Here is an 11,694-nt window from a genome sequence, read left to right on the forward strand (position 1 = left end):
GTTCATAAATTGAATTTATAACACTGAAGCATCAAAAGTAACTTAATAATGCCCTGCCCCTATTGTTCCTTTCCATTTAAAAATTTTTTAAATGCAGCCAGTAAAATGTTTCATTTATCTATTAAAATAAGGTGCAAAGAAGGATTCCAGCAACAAACTTCCTCATACACACCTCCAACAACATCTCAATGCTGTTCAGCATAATTCCTCATGAACTGATTCAAGGGCACATCTAGAGCTATATCCACAGCTCCCAAATACACCACATTTTCTATACCAGAAGCCCACTCAATGCTAGAGTCTCTCTATTCAAAGGTCATTACAATAACTTTTGCCATTGCTAGCCTGGACTGAAAGCAACATTCCAGATTCCAGAACCAGTTCTTTTCTTCCTTTTCAGGATTTATAATTTTAGGAAAAACACGTTTGTCTTGCCACTTTCAGACATGGTTTGTGCACATCACATCTTAAGACCACATTCCCCAAGCTAGAAATGTTTTTTAAAATCACAGGTACTTTTAGCAATCTTGTTTTTTCAAGTACAAAATTCTTACATGTTTAAAAAATTTTTTCAATAGGAGACTAGTACCTCTGCTTTCTTCTGACAGAAGCACACAATTCATTATACCATGTTTAAAAACTAAACTTCATGCATACAAAGGGCCAAAGAGGTATGAAGTTTTACAGAAACCTTAGCATCATTGGAGTACATTTAGCATTGACTAGACCACAACAAGAAGCATATTAGTAAATTAAGCAAAGAGATCCTCCCAAGAACACGATAGTTGTCCAGGCTCCATGTCAGTCACATAAAAATTAAAGCAACATGTAATCTTTTAAAATTGTCCCCAAACTTTCCATTGCTCCAACCGTTTCCCACACCCATAACCCTGCCCCCACCCTGAGTTCTTGCACTTCATAGTATCTTAATGTTCCCCATTACTAATGACAACTGCTTCAGATTCTGCTGCTGTTGCAGGGAGTCTTGGCACTTTCTTAGCAGAGCTTGGAATATGCTCAGTTGCTGTGTTTGAATGCACAAGTCCTACTCCTTCTTCCAAAGTGTCATCATTTGGAGAAGGGCGCCAAGCATAAGTTCTTCTGTGCTTTTCATCCACTCTAACTAGGTACCATGTTCCTTCAAACAGTGAATCTATCGAATCCTGGGGAATATAGTTGACCAAGTGATGAGGGTCCTTTCTCACCTTCATGTTTTCATCAAAGACATCTAGTGCCACACAAGTTCTTCAGTTAATTCTTGACTTGGGATCACTTAAGCTTGTTGTTATTTTATCAAGAGCAGATCCTGGCATCTTGCATAACTTTAAGAGAATATAGGGTGGCAGCCAAACCAGAACCATAAGAGAGCATTCCAATTCTCTTCCCTGCCAATTACTGAGGTGAGTACTGCACTAGAACAGAAGCAAGGGAACCATATACTGAAGATGTGTACAAATTTCCATTTTGATTTGGTCCAAGCAAAGATGCCTTTGTTTTCTGATTAAAGAGTTCAGAACTAGCTTTCATAAAAGCCCTTTCCATATCTCTATCAAAGTAGGTATCTTCTAATTTAACATCCCCAAAGGCTTCCAGGCCACTATAGATAATATTTTTATCTTGGTTCTGGTCATTAAGGAAGTCATTCAGCAATATCTGAGCTAGAGATTTCTGAACCAGTTTGCAATATGGTGAGTGAAAGATCATGAAGTCAAAATCATTCAAGGTAAAATCTTTATCATTTTCCTCTTTCTGCCACTGGGCACGGCTCTTTTTGCAGTAGACAGAATAGCAGCGATCTAATGCACTGAGGTAGCACTGTATGAGTTTTCCATCTATTATAGCATATTCAGAAAGCACATCAGGCTTGTAAAAGTCTAGACGTGTTGCATATGTGTCCCACAAAGCCTTTGCTCAAAAATTAAAGGAGCATTTGGCCCAATTAGCAGAGCTACTGCTCCAACTCCACCTGTAGGTCTAGCATTTCCTGTGGCATATACAGCAATATCTCCTGCAACTACCAGGGCATAACGTCCATCCCAAGAGCTGGACTCAACCCAGTTCACAGCATTGAAGACAGCAGCTGTGCCTCAATAGCATGCATTACTTGTATCTATTCCTTCTAAATCTCGATTCCCAGACTCCTCAAACAGCTGCATCAAATTAGTCTTCACTGACTTTGATTTGTTGATGATTGTCTCTGTTCCAACTTCTAGCTGCCCAATGCAATCATAAGAAAGGTTATTCCTCTCCATAAGATTCTGAACCACAGTCATGCAAAAAGAGTTGATACCTTCTCTATCTGTGCAGAAGCCCATCTTGGCCTGGCCCAAGCCAATGGTATACTATCCAGCATCTACATCATCACATTTTTCCAACTCTGCTTGATAAACATATCGAGAAGGAAAATAGATCTCAAGGGCAACAATTCCCACATCTTTTGGACAGCAATCTTCTGCATTCAAAGGAAGTGAACCAGGCATAGGGAAAGAGCTGTGTAAAGAATAGAGAACTGTAGTCTCCATGTCTGTCACTCTGTTTTCTCCTTTGGGCACCAAACGTGACCAAGCAGTAGACGAGGAAAAGGAGTGAGGCTAGCAAGGACAGCACATCTCAGGAAGTATATTTAATTCTTTAATCCACTTTGAGTTGATTTTGGTCTATGGTGAAAGGTACAGGTCTAGTTTCATTCTCTTACATATGAATATCCAGTTTTCCCAGCACCATTTGCTGAAGAGGCAGTCTCTTCCCCAGTGTGTAGACTTGGTGCCTTTGTCAAAGGTCAGATGGTTGTAGGTGTATGGGTTGATTTCTGGGTTACCTATTTGATTCCATTGATCTGTGTGTCTGTTTTTATGCCAGTACCATGCTGTTTTGGTTATTATAGCTTTGTAGTATAATTTAAACTCAGGTCATGTTATGCCTCCAGCTATTTGTTATTTCATTTTTTTTTTTTTTTTTTGTCGTTTTTTCGTGACCGGCACTCAGCCAGTGAGTGCACTGGTCAGTCCTATATAGGATCCGAACCCGCGGCGGGAGCGTTGCCGCGCTGCCAGCGCAGCACTCTATCAAGTGCGCCACGGGCTCGGCCCCTATTTGTTATTTCAAAAGATTGCTTAAATATATTTTTACTCATTTGGAAGTTCACTAGCTACATCACCCTATAAGAAGAGGGAAGAATAATGGGTGAGAAAAAAGGAAAGAGGTTTGCTTCTGCTGAGTCCATATTCCACTTCTCCAGATGTTATTTTTTATCCTCTTTGGATAGGAAATAGCTCCTTATTGTTAATTACAGATTGGTTGGCAGTCCACTATCAATATTTATGGAAAGGAACACTTTAATTTACTTGTTCTGTTTCTATTCTTAACATAATATTTCATAGGATAACAGTCCTGGCTTAACACTAATGAACTTGCAACTGTTTTTTTATTCTAAAAACAATTATTGTTTTCTCTCCAAATCTACTTTGGTATAAATTTCTCTAATCTGCTTTACTTTAATCAGGGTCATTATGAAATACCAAAATAGTAATTGATCCCATTTTCTCTTAAGATTACCCTCCCCTACAATGCCTAGTAGATGCTTTCCTTTCATTCCTCTGAGAGTGGCTTGCAAACAGAGATCAGAAGTAGAGAGTTTGTTGGCCAAGCCTCCACCTTACTTTATGCTTCTTGACATTAGCTTTGGGCAGGTACCAACTATTTCTCACTCCCTTTATTTATACAGTATCGACCCTGCTAATACTAGTCTATATAAGACATTAAAATCGTGGTAAAAATACTGAGTTAATATGATGTTGGAAGTTAGACACAGGAGAAGTGGTTGAAATTGAAGATAATGTAAGACCCGTGCACCAAGCACAAATCCCACACACCAGAGTGGCTCACTTCACAAAGACCATGAGACAAGAGATCGCTGCAATCAGGCAAGAGGTATTTTATTTTCCAACCAGCTGGGGCGCTTTGCCTTTCGGAAAAGCACCCCCCCCACCTCTTTACATTGGAGGGGGTTTTTTTGTTTGTTTTGTTTTGTTTTGTTTTTTTAATTTTATTTTGTCGATATACATTGTGGCTGATTATTGCTCCCCATCACCAAAACCTCCCTCCCTTCTCCCTCCCCCCACCCCCCCAACAATGTCCTTTCTGTTTGCTTGTCATATCATCTTCAAGTAATTGTGGTTGTGATATCTTCTTCCCCCCCCCGTTTGTGTGTGTGTGTGTGTGTGTGTGTGTGTGTGTGTGTGTGAATTTATATATTAATTTTTAGCTCCCACCAATAAGTGAGAACATGTGGTATTTCTCTTTCTGTGCCTGACTTGTTTCACTTAATATAATTCTCTCAAGGTCCATCCATGTTGTTGCAAATGGCAGTATTTCATTCGTTTTTATAGCTGAGTAGTATTCCATTGTGTAGATGTACCACATTTTCCGTATCCACTCATCCGATGATGGACATTTGGGCTGGTTCCAACTCTTGGCTATTGTAAAGAGCGCTGCGATGAACATTGGGGAACAGGTATACCTTCGACTTGATGATTTCCATTCCTCTGGGTAAATTCCCAACAGTGGGATAGCTGGGTCGTATGGTAGATCTATCTGCAATTGTTTGAGGAACCTCCATACCATTTTCCATAGAGGCTGCACCATTTTGCAGTCCCACCAACAATGTATGAGAGTTCCTTTTTCTCCGCAACCTCGCCAGCATTTATCGTTCAGAGTCTTTTGGATTTTAGCCATCCTAACTGGGGTTAGATGGTATCTCAGTGTGGTTTTGATTTGCATTTCCCGGATGCTGAGTGATGTTGAACATTGGAGTTTTTATACACTTTCTTTGGACAAAGACTTTATTCATGGTCAGGCTTAACAGGCTAGCACCCTGATAAGGGACTGTTTGATTTTTTTTTTTTTTTTTACTCACTTGGGCTCTGCCAGGTGTCCTGAAGATAAGAGGGCTGGTTAGTCCTTGAGACTGGCTGGCCCCTGGAATGTGTGTCTAGTTCTGCTTTGACCTCTAAAAAGCTGCTTCACTTAAAATGCCTTTAAATATGTTTTCCTGATTTTTAGTAAGTGCTTACAGGAACAATTTGTGCAGGTTAAAGTTACATTTTTCTTTATAACAATAAGAGTCTCCTAATTTTTGCTAATGTTTGTACAGTTATGAACATTCCCATAGAGATTATTTCTACTTGAGAATATGGTCAAAATATTGGTTATTTATCAATAATTTGTAACACAAAGACAATTAATGATTGTGAGTTTCTTGCAAATTTCATTGGAACAAAGGATGGTTGCTAAAATTGGGAGGCACAGTGCTCCTTTCTAGAAACACTATCTCTACTCATAACTGATTTGTTAAGTTGAACATAATTTTTACTATCTTATCGAGTATATAATTAAAAGGAATTAACAACTAACAGAAAAGCACGAACAGAGCATGACAAGCAGAAGAAAAATATTAAGTGCATAGAGTCTATGAAACCAACAATGACAATGTCATCTCAGTACATGAATGATTCTGTTTTATAAACACTATGTACATTACACTGTCTGGCATGCTCAGAGGAAAAGTGGCTAGTTGTATTTGACATACCCCTGAGACAGTGTGAAAAACTTGGGAAGAAGTAAAGTGCACTTTCTCTATCCTTCACTCAGCACCACTCCCAGCACACACCTTCTTCCTTTGAATTCAGTGCCATCATAATTTCTGACAGCCCAGTTATTTCCTTTTACAATGTAGAATCTTACTACATAAGCATTCTGAGTTTGGGTCACATTTTTAAGACTTTCTCTGAACTCATGTTTCATCAAAATAAACATGAATTTTCCTAAGTCAGCTCCTATTTGGGCCTAGGATTGCCTCACACATAATCACTTTTTTTCTAAAATATTTTTGAGAAATGGGTATTATTACACCATTCATCCATCCATTTATTTAAACATAGCTACTAAGTATCTCTTGTTTTCCTGCATTATGCTGCATGCTAGTGTCATAAAAATAAATATAATTCAGTGACTAACCTTCACCTTCTGGATTTTACAGTCTACCTGGAATATCAGATAAGAAAATAGATATCACACAGTGTGATAAATGCTATCATAACATCTGTGAGACGTATCTGGGAAGCAATTCAGATTGTCCTGATGGAGTCGATGCTAGGTATTTTTTGAGATTCTTGGGTGATTCTTCTCAGGTAAAATATTTGAATGTTAAGAGGGAATTTTCCATGTCCTAGCATAAAGTAGTACCTATCTAAGAGTAGGCATTTTATCATAAATATTTTTCTGGAGTTGGGTTTTTTATGTCCCTCAAATTATGTTACATATTTAGAAGCCTATTACATCTTCACTTATCACTGACAAATGCAAGACAATATCAAAAACCACAATAGTTACACATTTTCATTAAACTACAGAAAAACTTATGATTTTTCTCACAAAATTGGGAACTTTATGCAATATTTTAAATCTATATGACTAAAGCTGCAAAAAAGGCAGGATCTTCTGCAAAAGCATACTGAAGAAATTGGCATTAAGGATTCAAATGATTAAAAATATCCTTTTACATTAATAGCCTATTCCTTAAGAATGGGTAAAGAATAGTGTTTCAACTAACCAAGAGATACCACCTATGACAAAAAAATCAAAGTAGAAGAAAATGTACTTAGTTAAAGTACGGTATACATAATATTATAAAATACACCTCCTTACTATCTATTATTTACCTCAATAAACACATATATTTTGATATAAACTCCTACTTGTCTTTCAGGTCTGAAATCAAGGGTAAATTCTTCTGGAAGCTTTCCCTGATTCCCCAGACAAAATTAATTTATATTTTTATAAATTTTCATAGTTCCCTTGACTTTGGGGTTTTAGCAGTGAGTGCAAAATGGTGTTTCAGTTCCTTCACTACATTAATTACTCTCATTGCCACCTGGATAAATCTTTTGGTGCAATTATGCACCATAATTGTAACATGAGAGGAATACAGTATTAACAGAATAGACACTCGTGTATTTTGTAGATGCTTTACTCTGAATAATGCAAGCACACCAAAATGGAACCAGGAATGTTTACCTTGTTGTGGAAAGGAGTCACACCAAAGGAAATGCAGTCACTCACAGAAACAGAGAAGTCAGATGATTTATTATGCTGGCAGGCCTCAGGGGAACCAGTATTCCAAAATCCTGAAAGCCCAGAATGCAGGGTGAACTTGAGTTACATACCTCTTCGAGCAAGCAGGCAAGCTTTATTTCTATTGGCTCTCTGTCTGTATCCAGGCAGAGTCACCTAAATTGGAGTCTACTACCAGGTGGTTAAAGGTGAGTAGGAGGGCTTCACCAAATGGTCAAACTGGGTTAAGGGGATGGAAAGTGTGGTCAGGGGGGTCTCTGCAAAGCAGGCTCTCCCTACAAAGGAAATTGCTGGTAGGTTGTGGTTTACGTAAGTCTCTCGCTTATACAGGAAGACCAAGGGCTGACAGTCTTGCAAGCTACAAAGTCACAGAGCTCAAAAACTGCATTTAGCTGCCAATGTTGTTAACCCTTAACATAACTTTAAACATTTCTTATAAACAAGCATATTCCAGCTAGAAAAATATAATAAGGATTAAGACAAGGGAAGGACAAGGATTTCAGCCACTTTAATCTCTGAGTGGATTTTAAAATACTTGAAAAGAAGTTGATTTTGAAGTACCGGAAAAGAAGTTTCTCTAGCTTCAAATACAAGGACTGTGTGAAGGATGAACTTGGGACCTTGAAAAATGTAGTGGCATAAAAATGCTAGTCAGAGAATCTTTCAAGTTTGACTTGGAATCTTTATATTTTTCATGCTGAACAAAATAATTCACCATAATTTCACTATTTTTTGAATCTATTTGTTTGTTTATTTCCAGGCTAAATGTAGTAAGATAGAGGGTGCAACCACATTATATTGTCCCTGAATGTCATTTACTCTTGCTGAGTCACTGCAGTGGCCATTAAATTTGTAAAAGCGATTCGAAGTTTTTTGATTCTTAGAGGAGATTGCTGCCAGATCTATTCTGAATAGTTCCAAGCAAATATCTGGTGCCACTGGGTAGTACCATATCATCTGAAAATATGTCCAAGGCTGTGAGATTTACAAATAAACAGGCATTGGAGTCCATGATATGAGCTACTTGTTACCAGAAGCTTGACAAATTCATAGTAAGTAATATTCTGGGTCTAGGAAAAGTGGTGTAAGTTGACGATAACACTACAGAAATGACAAAAATGAACATGTATGGTGACATAGAGATACTAAAAATTTTGTAAGACTTTATATAGTCCCACACTGTTTTGGACCAAAAGCTACAAAGAGAAATTTCATTTCAAGACTTGCATGCTCTAGAAAAAGTATATAGCAGGGTAGGTAAGGATGGAAATTCATATGATAAACATAACTGCTCACTAGTGACCATTATGCAGCAGATGTCTTCTATCAATGTTACTATAAGCAAGAGTGATATCGGCAGCTACATACTCCTCCAAAGAATTACATATGCTCAAGTTTGCATAGACCAAACTGAGAAATAATGAGGCTTAGAGATGACTTCTTATAAGAGGTTTCTAGTGCCTACATTCACACACCAGTGCGTTCTATGATGTACTACACTTAGCCAGGTTCTGCACAGCACTGCCTCTGGAAGCATCAAGAAGAGTCTCACATGCTTTAAGAATAAGTAGTACCTGGTGTTGGGGGGATGGGATTTGGCATTTGGGTGTATATTTAAGTACAGAACTTACCTTGTGGGACAAAGGATAAAGTGTAAGGAGCACAGTTGTATTGGATGGGAATTCACAGCCATTCCCATATGTCCTACTCCTTTCCTTTCATCAACAACAAAATACTACTAAGGCATCCATTTGAGTAAATTTTTAACATGAGCATATTTTTTACAGAAAGAAAATAAATAAATAAATCAGTCCAAGAAGAAGAAACTGACCAACGAGAGAGAAAGTGCATGGAAGGATAATATGATTTGACAGTGTCTCAAAATAGCAGAAAAGTTGAACTACAAAACTTTAAAATTGTATTGTGAGGACACATGGGTTGCATGACACCTTTGTTGTAGCAAGAGAGAAAAGGGAGGTGTTTCAAGAGAATAGGTTAGAGCTAGTGTTGGTATAGGTGCGGATTAACAAGAGTTAATTTAGGGAAAGAAATTGAGAGGATTCTGTGATATTCATGATACCAAGGAATAGGAAGGGACAGCTGAATTTTATGAGTGGCAATGGACTATATATTCAGAATCCTCTAGCTATTTAAAAAGACGTAAGTGACACTTGTAATTCATTTGGAGCTGTACTTTAAAAATTATTCTAGTAATGGAGTAATTGTTTTATAAATATAACATATTTGTCATAGTTTTAACTATACATTTGTGCTGTTGTTTGAGTAATGGTTCTCTTCCCCACTGGACTGAAAGCTCCGTGAGGATCATAACTACTTTGCCCACTACTGTACCTACTATCACTAAAATAATGCTCATCACCAGAGTAATGCTTACATTTGGTGCTCAAAAATATTTTTAAATGCATGAAGAGAATATTATTTGATCTACATAACTATGAACATCAATTAACATGATAAAACGTAAAAGTTCTAGAGACTAGATGGGGGCTACCACATTTGAGCCTGGTGTTCAACTTTGCAATTTAGAAAGTACAGTTTGTTTTTATATTTAGCCTTTCTTAAAGAGTTCTGTCCCAGCAAATCTAGTTATATACAAAGTTCAGCTTGAAAGCCATGTAACAACTGGTGTATCTTAAAAGAAGCTTTTTGTTTCTTTTTGACTATAATAAAATGACAAGCATTTTATATTTTTGTACAAGCTATTCCTCTATATAATAAGATTTTGATTTTTTCCTTAAATTCCTATATTAGAAACTGATAGAATATCAATAAAATGTCTGAATATTCTGTTAATACTTTTTTAAAGACCAAGCTTTTGTTAATAAGATGGGCAGAACATTTACTGCAAGTTTTGACCTGTACATACAGTATTCAAATGATCTAACGTTTTCTCCATATTCCTATTGATTTCATGAGCCTCCACCTTTAAGAAATCTGAAATAGTTATATCCATTGTTTTAGAGAAGCTCCCACAGAAGAATCAGATAATAAAGATATTACATTTTTATATTCTTGTTTTTAAAGTGCCAAAGTCTCTATTTCTTTTCCAGGTATAAACCAAGAAAGAAGATGAAATATGGAATCAACCAGAATCAGTTCCCTGCTACAGTCCCTTCCCCTCACAAATATATGAAAATCCTCGGAGCAGAGGACGGAGAAGACAGAGTTGGAAAAGAAGCGAGGGAATTAGAGATGGTGCGATTTCTGAGAAGGGGCATCCCTATTCCCACCACAGAGTTATCTCCTGTATGAATAATAGCAATAGGATCCCTCCAAAATTTGGAAATGTGAGGAGAGTAATAACAGCCTCACTGTATTTGTTTACCCTAGGAAACAGCAAGCTTAACATTGTTTCCTGAATCACCACACGACTAGAGAATAAAGACAACTGCATGTAGTGCCCAGGAAGTTAGGATGGGAGTACAAATACAGAGTATAAACATACATGACCTTCAAGGACAGAAGGAGTATAAATCTTGAACTGAATATAAATAAGCAACATAGCAGTATTCCTTCCTCAGGGACAACAGTGTTTCAAAAAAGCTGTCCTCAGGGACAATAGTATCGCAGAAAATCTGAACTACAAAAATTTCAAATTGTGTTGTATGGACACCTGAGTTGCATGGCATACATCTTGTGAGTGTGTGGGTGTGTGGCCACCAGATAAATGTGTGCATTAACCCTCAAAAGAGGACTATCAGAAAACATGAGCACCTATAAATCCCAGTGTCCGTGAAGCTAAGGAAACAGAACAGTTTAATAGGAATGACGTTCTCAAAAGTGTCCAAGTGCTCCAGAGGCAAAATGAGAGAAAAGTTGGCTCTGGAGAATGGCATTTTTAGTAGCGGGGTAAAAATAGAAGCCACATTCTGCAAGGATTTAAGTATGTGTGAAGAAATGGAGATAGCATGAGCAGATAAGTCATTTAAGTGTTCAGCAGTAAAAAGAAAACAGGATGATTGCTTAGCAGTGGATTCAGGCCATGCAGAAATTCTGTCCTTCATGGTCAAAAAGATAGATTATTAGAAGGACCAAACAGCTTTGATTTACAGAATTATTTTAGTAGTAAAAGTGGGAGGTTTCCTGAAACCAATTTTTAAAATCATTTTAAGCCCTCCGAATCTCTAAAACAGAGTTTTTTCTCCTTACGTCAAAGCCAGTCAAGAGGTCGAGATTCATTTCACATGCATAAGCAATTTATTCAAAGAAATCAAGATCAGGCTCAATTATGTCTTCAAGAATTATTAAGAGACAATAATGTTAATTTTAAGACAGAGTGGTTTTAATCTCTTCAAGCTGTGCAGGGATATTGCTATGCAATTCATTAGGTCAGTTACACTCATCTGAACATTGGTTGTACAGAGTCTCCTTGGCAAACACTTTAATTGCTTTCAAGCATCGCATACTCTTCTACTTATTCATGGTGCCCGCCTGGCCTCTCCAGCAGCTGAACAGCCCAAGTACCAGAATACTAGCTGTGGCTCTCTCTGCAGAAACTGGATAAGTTATGTGTACTACCATATTTGGATATAAAACAGGGAA

At 37.5% G+C, this 11,694-nt stretch overlaps 1 pseudogene; it reads right to left on the bottom strand.

The window, feature by feature from the left end:
• Window positions 1-926: 926 nt before the first annotated feature.
• Window positions 927-2,537, bottom strand: LOC134367584 (hydroxymethylglutaryl-CoA synthase, cytoplasmic-like; annotated as a pseudogene).
• Between the last annotated feature and the right edge of the window lie 9,157 nt (window positions 2,538-11,694).

The sequence above is a fragment of the Cynocephalus volans genome, chromosome X, assembly GCF_027409185.1.
Source record: "Cynocephalus volans isolate mCynVol1 chromosome X, mCynVol1.pri, whole genome shotgun sequence".
NCBI lineage: Eukaryota > Metazoa > Chordata > Mammalia > Dermoptera > Cynocephalidae > Cynocephalus > Cynocephalus volans.